General features: G+C 41.0%; 1 long non-coding RNA gene across 1 annotated transcript in view; it reads right to left on the reverse strand.

Annotated features, from left to right (window-relative positions):
* Nucleotides 1-1,178: 1,178 nt before the first annotated feature.
* LOC114624528 overlaps nt 1,179-9,194 on the reverse strand; it is a 32,698-nt gene continuing 24,682 nt past the window's right edge. The window contains exon 3 of the long non-coding RNA XR_003711949.1: nt 1,179-2,289. This is a non-coding gene — a long non-coding RNA (uncharacterized LOC114624528). The remainder of the gene's footprint in view (nt 2,290-9,194) is intronic.

The following is a 9,194-nucleotide window of genomic DNA, read 5'->3' on the forward strand; positions in this document are numbered from 1 at the left end:
CTCCTTCTTCTTCTTCAAGAGTTCTGCCTGGAGAATGGCTCAGAAGTTAAGAATCCACTCTTGCTGAGAATTGGAGTTTATTTCCCAGCACCCACCTCTGGTAGCACACTGCCTCCTGTAATCCCAGCCCCAGAGCATCCAACGCCTTTTTAGCCTCTGTGGTCATTGTACTCACATGAACAAACTCACACACAGACACACCTATATATACAAATAAAAAAGATTTTAAAAATTAAAAGAAATAAAAGGTGTTCAGTTTAATAGCATCTGAGGTCCCTTTCCTATCAGGATCTTTTGTTTGGGCCGATAGGGATACCATTTACGTGTGAGAAATTTCTAAGTCATCTTCCATGAAAGAGTTATTCCTGTTCATATCTCTTGGTGGGTCTTATAATGTGTGCATTTCCATAAGTCAAGAGGTTTGCAAAGCAAGCCTCTTCCCATCCTCCTTGCTTGTATTCATTGTTTTGGGAAATGGGTGTGTTATGCACAGAAGACTTGTCTGAGTTGCACTTTTCAGAGGGACACAAGAACCTCTTTTCTTATAAGGACGTCACAGCCAAGGAATAATGAGTAGCATTGTCCAGAAAAACAAAATCCTAAATAATTGGTGGAGGTCTCTCTTGTGCTTCCATTGGCAGAGAACAGTGCTTCTGAGTTTATACCAATCTCCCCTACCTTGATGAGTCATTGGTCTCGACAGTGAGTGATAATGGCCTTAAATCTTACACCTCTTGGCCCTGTTCACCATGTCAACATTTTCCCATCTGCATGCTTTCTCAACAGGCATGCAAGATGACTTAGACAAATGTTGATCTTTTGTGGGAGAAGTGTAAACCCCAGTGTATCTGCAGGCTCTCAAGTGTTTATCCATGCCTCTAAATAACTTCCAGGCAGCTTTGCTTCTGGTTATGCCTGAAATACTATTTCAGGGGCTTTGGAATGGTGAGGATGTTCTCTTTTCTCTCTCATTAGACAACACACATTGCCACATTTAAATAGAATGCCCATAAACACGTCAACTTCAGCTCGAAAATTGGCTGCCTCAACTCAAGCCAGAGTCTAATACAAATATGAGAGATTGTATTTTTCTATTAAGAGAGTATATTTTTCTCTTTAAGATATAGATGATGAAAGGAAGAAAGAAAGGAGGGAGAGAGGGAAAGAGGAAGGCAGACAGGCAGGCAGGCACAGTGCACACTCCCTGTTAATCAACAATATTGCCAAAGAAGCTACAAGTGCTTTTTGACTTAGAACTGAGTTACATTCTCATAAACATCCATAAATTGGAGTCATCATTGTGACAAAAAGCATTTAATAATATGACTTACTGAGAATCATAACTTACAAGTAGCCCATGATAGAATATGGCTAATTGCATAAAAGGACTAGTCTTAGAAAAGATCAAGATGAAAGATTTGAAGTGTAGTTCTTACAGGATGCTTATTGATCTTGTACCACAATAGAATTGAAAAAATGTAAGTCAAACCATCTCAAGTTAGAGACCCTGTCATTTGACAGGTGTTTCCAAGCTGCCATGTGCAAATCTCAGGTATCTGCTCTCCAGTAGCTACAGATTCTATCCAGAGCATTTGTAGATGACATTGTCATGTTGAAATGTCAAAAGATTGGATACTCCTGAAGGTTTTAACCATTTTTCATGGACATTTATTAGTGAAATCTTTATAGGGCAAGTATCCCTTACTGATAAGGGATTTTGGTGAGTTGGGACTTTGTTGTTTGTTCTAGTTTACAGTTCAAGGGTCTATGTTCCATCACAGCAGAGAGTTGTGTGGCAGCTGGAGCCAGAGGACAGCTGGTTACATTATATGCAGAGTCATGAAACATGTAGAGTAAACAGGAAGTGGGGCTAGGCTTCTCTAGTCCCACTCCCAGTGATGCACTTCTTCCATCAAGGTGTGACCCATACAGGTCACACAGCTTTCCCAAATGGCATCATCAATTGAAATACATGAGCCTGTGGGGAGCATTTCTCATTCAAACTATAACAAGAAGCCATTAGATTTTCTCTTTGCATGGTGTACTAGTTGTTTGGGGGTGTGTTTGAATTTTCTTTGGCTCAAGTGAGGAATGATTGTGCCAGATGGTGACATTCCATGAAGGAACAGTTTTCTCTGTCCAGGCTATCTGGGAAGATATTGTACCCTTTATTAGGTGGATACCAAGAAGATCTTCCAATCAGTACAATGTCTCTTGACAGGAGATCTGGTACCTTTGATCAATACTGGTGGTAGTGAAGGGATCGTCATCACAGTAGGGGAGAAAGTCCTAGAAGACAGAACATATGGAATGCATCAACCTCCCGGCCTCTGGCTGATAAGGGAGGCTTTTGCCTCTTTCACAAATGCTTACATGTACTCAAAGCTTGGGATTTGAAGACAATGGCAAAAGACAGACTGGTACTTTGATGAATGGTCCAGTTTCCTCTGAGCCTCACCAGGCTGTCTTTATAGGATGTCCTGGGCTTAGGGTTGGGGTTTCCAGACTGCTCTGAAGATGGGATGAAGAAAATGAGATGAACAGAATCTGTCCTCTGACAAGATTAGGCTGAGAACCCACTCTTGAGGAGGCAAAGAGCAGCTCTGTCTTAGGCATGAACTACAGTGGTTCTTATATAACAGATAACAGAGGGACAAGTGTGTGCAGAGAATGTTCTGGGATTTTAGGATGTATCTGTAAGCAAACAGGGCACACAGTCTCTGTCTGCACACAACTTGGTGTCATAGAGGAGAAAAACGGGAGATAGTATAACATGCTCATAGGTAATCAATGCTTAGAGAAAAAAAGGCTGAGCAAAATGAGGGAAATAAGTCAAGAGAGTAGTGGCTAAGAACCACCATCAACAAATTTTAAATGTGTTTTATTTATTTGCATTCATCATCTATAAATTAACTATCTATGTACTTACGTATGTATGTATGAGTGCAGTGTGTGTGTATGTATGTATGTATGTATATACATATGTATCATCTATCTATCTATCTATCTATCTATCTATCTATCTATCTATCTATCTACTTATCTATCTACCTATCTATGTACATTTATTTATTTGTTTGTTTGTTTGGTTGTTTATTTATAAGATAATCCAAACCTAAGGCCTCACACATGATAGGTAAGCACTTCACTAGTGAGCTCTATCCACATCCCTTACACTTAAAACACTTCTGAGAGAGAGTCTTGCTAAATTGTCCAGTTGGGTCTTGATCTTGTGATTCCTCTGAGCAGCTTTAGTTTATACAATAGGCTTGTGTCATGAGGCTTAACGTATTTACTTCAAGTAAAATATTTTGACTAATAACAGTGGACTCTGATTCATGGGTCTTTGACGGTCTTGCTCTCAACTGATTGTATCATAGAATATATATCTAACCACAAAACATAAGAGTGAGACTGTCTCACAATAACACAGTAAAATAAAATGAACATAGGAGGGAATCTCTGCTCATTATTTTACTAGTTGTTCTCTTGTTTCAGGAAATAATCCATTGTTTCCTTTTAGCTGTAATAAGACATTCACTTGTTCTCATCTTTAGACCAGGCAGTTTAGCTACATTTCTTTGGAGAAAACTGTAGATTAGAGATCACAGAAGACAGTGCTGGAGTGTTGAGTGTGCCTCCACGAGTACACTGATGGCTGGATGTTTGGATAGAATGTTCCACATCTGCTGGCAGTATTCAACTTGCAACATAACAACCAGTCAGACATGTAAATCCCCAGTGATGTTTAAAGAATTAGATCCAGGTACAGCCCCAACATTGGACCCCCATTTAAGGTGGAATAAAGCATTCCTCCAGCTGGCAGAAACATTGGCAGAACTCAGTTGTCCCTCCTGGGAATGGGCAGGAAAGTCCTCTGAGTCCTGTGTCTCAAGAAAGGATAACTGGGGAGGGACAACCTAGGCATGAGAGTTCCCTGTGTGATCAGCTGGGGCCCCTGAAGGAACAACTGGAATTCCATTTGTGGCCATCACTGGTAGTTACACACCCAATTAAGCTATTGTCTTTACAGTATTGCTGCTTTCCGGCAACACTCTGACCCTTGGGCTCCACGTCTCTTATCCAGGTTGGTTCTCTCCTCTGGAAGACTTATGATAGACTCAATGTTCCTGCTAATTGCTGATCTTCTAGGTGAGAAAATGGGCAAGAATTCCCTCCATTATAACCTCAGCTGCCAAGATTTATTGCTGGGTGTGTGTGTGTGGGGGGGTGTTTCTCTCTCTCCTTCCATCTTGAGCTGCTGGATTCTTGAATTTCTGTCCTTAAAGGTTCTACCAAACCTCAAACACTACACTATCACACAATAATTGTGATGCTGTAGGCTGCATACAGCAGTTTTCGGATCATTTTCTAATACATGTTGGTTAAGTTCACAGTCACACAGAGGTCGTCCAAGCACAAGGTTCTCTTACAAGAGTTTCGGCCATCATGATATGTTCATGAAGTTTGGCTTAGATTTGAACTCCTACCTTAGAAGTCAGAACTGACTTAAAGATATACCTTCATTCATCTTTAATCCTTCTTAGTATACTATCTACCAGGATTTCTATGCACAACTGGTCTTATGTTCTATTTTTACCTGGAGCATCACCCCACTGGAAGTGACACAGGGAGACTTTCTTCAGTTGCCTGTCTGTCTAAAATTATCCATGGCTCCTGCATGGATGGGTAAAGACTTGCAAATCCAGTGTCTCCACAGTGTCCACTGTTTTAGCTCCAACAGTGTATGTATGGATTGCTGCCCTAAGGAATGTCTTCATACTTTTCTAAGAGCTAGGTAACCGGATCTCCCTGAATGGAAATCGTCCTTCGAAGACTCTTTGGCATCCGAATTCACTTTCAACTCGGCAAACCTTATTTTGGAAAAAATGGTCATTTATAATATCAACATTTCTAGATCATGTTTTAAAGACAGATGCAGGCACATGGAGCAGTCACATGCCAAGACTGTCTACTTCTAATCTAACAGCCCCCTAGGTTGAAACCAGAGTGAGACTTGGAGACAGCAGCCAAGAGCCCCAAAACTCTTGGGGAATATTTATAATCCCTGGATTCAACCAAAATTGTTTCCACTCAAAATTAATACTTGGAAACAGATTTTAAAGCCCAAATTTAAATGCTGTCTACAGTTTTTTTGGTCTGCTGTGGAGCCAGCTTTGTGAAATAAATGCATTTGAAGCTGACTGAATGTAAAATTGATTGTTTTTTACATTGAACAAAATATTTAAAGGTATGCGCTCTTTCTCCGAGATCTTTCATAGCAGGAGCCAGAGTTGGCTGACATCCACAGCCAGGAAGGGTGGGTACTGGGCAGGCTTGTGGAGTGAACCTCTGTTTACATATGTGAATCCTCTCTGGCTTAAGAAAGGGGCTATGCTTAGTGAATGGAGTCAGGGTTCATATTTATGGAGGTAATGTGATCCAGTGGAAGGCACTTGGCCTTGAAGCTAGAAAGCTCAGTTCAAAGTGCTCCTTTATCAGTTCCAAGCTGTGCAATCTTGAATAAATCATTTAGCCTCTCCGTTTCTCCATAAATAAACGGAGGCCTACCAGTCCTGTTCTGCCTGCCTCTGAAGAGCTGATGAGAGGCAGGAAGAACTGCCCCAATTCCAGATGCATAGTTACTGTGTTATTCTAGCATATATATATATATACAAACATATACAACCTCTCTGTCCAAATCTCAACAGTCTTTGCTGCCTCAGATCAAGGCATCAAACCTGTGTAACCCAGTGCTTTGATGTGAAGACAGAAACATAAACAGAAGCAAAATTGGTTGTCCAAAGATGAGCCCTGGTAATGAAATGAATTCTAATTAGGCATCATCTTTGACCTAATGCCAAGAGACTCTCCTCTCTTCTCCCCTCTCTTCCCCTCCTCTGACCTCCTCTCCTCTCCTCTCCTTTCCTCTTTCCTCCTCTCCTCTCTTCTTTCTTCTCCTCCCTCCTCTCCTCCCATTTCTTCCCTCATCCCCTTCTTTCATTGCAGAGATTATCAAACCTAGCCACTCACAACCAATCTAAGCTGCTGAGCTGTCAATTATTCATATATTTCTGTATTTATGCATTTCATAAAATATTATGAAAACATGTAAAGTTCCAGGCAATGTTCTATGTTAGGGTTGGTAATAACAGTTCTGAGTTTCAGATCATCAGTAAATCTTACTTTGAATTTAAACTTACATTTAAATTACCCACACACCAACAACCAAGGCATTACGTTTTAATATTGTGTGGGCACAAACATTTTTGAGAGTTTCATGGGTTATATTTAGGCTTAAAAGTTGTCTGATGTCTCTGAAATACAAATGTGCCAGAGCATCTAACCTTTTCCCTTGGATCGTCTCTCCACACCTATGTGTTGGGAATGGAAGGACCATTTCCTCAGGCATATGTGCATTTCATGGAAGGAGACAGATGTAAGAACATACAAGATATACATCTCAGCTTGCAATAGCTGTAGCTAAGAGGTTTATTATTGAAAATATCTCAAGTCAAAAATATGATTTTTGCAGAGAGGACCTAGCCTATAATATGCCTGCAGCAGCACAAACATAAGGACCTGAGCAGATTCACAGAACCCACATAAATATCTGGATGTGATGATGACTTCTGTAATCTCAGTGCTGGAGAGGTTGATACAAGAAGATTCCTCGGACTTGCTGAACAGACAGCCTAGGTGACCTGGTAAAGTTAGTGAGAGACATTATATCAACAAAATAATATGGCAGGGGGATACCTGGCCTATGCATTCTCTCTCTCTCTCTCTCTCTCTCTCTCTCTCTCTCTCTCTCTCTCTCTCTCTCTCTCTCTGTGTGTGTGTGTGTGTATAAGAAAAGTAAACAGCCTAGGACTCATATGAGATCACAAGGCAAAAGACAATAGGCACTTGGTCAGTACCATATCTGGAAACACTGCCTGACTGCCATTGCTTGAAATGTTTCTAAGAAATTGTATGAGTGTTTAGCTTCTCTCAAACACTTGAACTATATATCTGACCATCTAGAGAAATGAGGTAGCCACTGAATGTCTGAGTAAATCATACCTCTGGAATCCATGGTCCTCACCATTCTTCACTGTCTTATAGGAAGTCTGTGCCAGTGGGATTAACTTAGACTATATGCTGTGTATAATGTCCTTCCAAAATAGAAACATTGCACCTTGAAGGAAGGATCATTAAGGCTCAGGAAGCAAACAACTCACAAGTTCCAGGAAATTCCTGAAACGTTTAAGATTCATAAAAGCTCCTACTTCCTCAAATTATATAGACAGCAAAAACCTAATGGAGAGAAGAGACTCTACCCTGTGGAGCTGCCTTCAAGTCGTGCAGGAAGCTTCAGAGATGTAATTTTCATGAGTCTTCACCCATACTATGTGGGGTCTTGTGTGATATCACTGCCTCAAGTCACTCATGATGCTTCAAGTAGTCCCAATAAACAGACTGGCTCACCAAGCTGTAGTTGAGTGTAATCATTTCTCTGGTCTGCTGTTGGTTTACTTTATCTGGTGTTGAATAGATATCTATTCATAGCTCCCAGGTAAAGTCACATGATGACATGGTCCACCAGTTTGCCACTTGTGACTTAGACTTTTGGAAAATATCACAATTAACAAGGCCTTTGCTGAGTACTAGCTGGGGAAAGGGATGACCTGAATGTGGCATATTAGCGTTTGAAACTGTCCTAAGCCACAGACGTGAACTACAGTCTGACTTACAGAGCTAATGACTAACTGGTGTTGCAGTGAGACTTAATTCTCCCTTGGTGGAGAGGAAAAGCAGACTTGGTATTTTTGTCAGGAATGACCACGTACAGTTTGAATTTAAGCAATAAAGTGGTAAATGTTTGGTGGGAATTCTGAATAGGAAATTTGTGGCTTCAGAAAATGTGATTCAAGAAAAAGCCAGCACTTTAGATAAAATTTCCAGTCACAAATTTGGGGGTTTGGGAAGGTTCTTGGCTGTTTCCCTAGAGAATCTTTTGGGATATTTCTGAATGTGAATAGGAAAAAATATATATTCTAGCTAAAATCAGGACTAGCAAAAGGAAGGACTGGCAAAAGGAAGGCAAAAAAAAATCAGTTTACTCGTCTATGGTCATTCAGATCTCTTCTGAATGGGATATTTAGGCTGAAGGATCAACATTAAAGGAAACATAAAACATACTTGATAATGCTGTGTGATATGTGCTTTATGTGCACGTGTGCATGAGTATGTGCATATATGTGTATGTGGTGGGCATGTGTATAATGAATGTATGAGTGTGATGTGTGTGTCTGAACTTGTATGGAGTTCACAGGACAACATTAGGTTTTGTACCTCACCTTCAGCTTTTTTGAAACAGGGTCTCTTGTTCTGTGTTGCATACATGAGACCAGCCAGTCTGTGACCTTCAGGGGAAGGTCTTGTGTTCACCTCCCGCAGGTGGACTGGGGTTAGAGACATGCACTAACACACTTCGCTTTACACAGGTACTAGGGACCTAAACTGAGGTCCTCAGAATTGTGAGGCAAATACTTTAGCCCACAGGACATCTCCCCAGCCCTCCTAATTGCTCTTGATTTATGATGCCTCAACTATATCTTTCGGGAAATTGAAGTATTTCTTTATTTTGTCCCCAAGCTCTCTAAGTATGTCACACATATGGCTCTTCTGGTTAGCATCAGCCTCAGCCTCTCCCTGATTTTGACTATAGTGATCCCTGTCTGATTCAAATATCATCCTTAAAAAGAATAGAAAAAGAATGTGCATGTGGGGATCAGGGCAGGGAAGTGACTCAGTGAGTTAAAAGTTTGCTGCAAAATCATGAGGACCTATGCTCGTATCCCTAAGCCCCCATGTTAAGCCAAGTGCAGTAGCATGATTTTGAAATCTAAGTGTTCCTATGGGGAGATGGGCAAGGAGACAGGAATACCCGTGGAAGCCGATAAGCCAGATCATCTGAAATGTGCAATGGTGAACTGCAAACTGTCTCAAACAACATGGAAGGTGAGTTTGTTCTCTGATCACCACTTGTGTATTGTGGTATCCCTCTGTTCACCCTCACACACTGACATACACACATACACACAGACACACATACACACAGACACTCACACACACAGACACACACACACACAGAGAGAGAGAGAGAGAGAGAGAGAGAGAGAGAGAGAGAGAGAGAGAGAGAGAGAGAG

This window comes from Grammomys surdaster, unplaced genomic scaffold (genome assembly GCF_004785775.1).
Source record: "Grammomys surdaster isolate TR1022 unplaced genomic scaffold, NIH_TR_1.0 208, whole genome shotgun sequence".
In the NCBI taxonomy this organism is placed as follows: Eukaryota; Metazoa; Chordata; class Mammalia; order Rodentia; family Muridae; genus Grammomys; species Grammomys surdaster.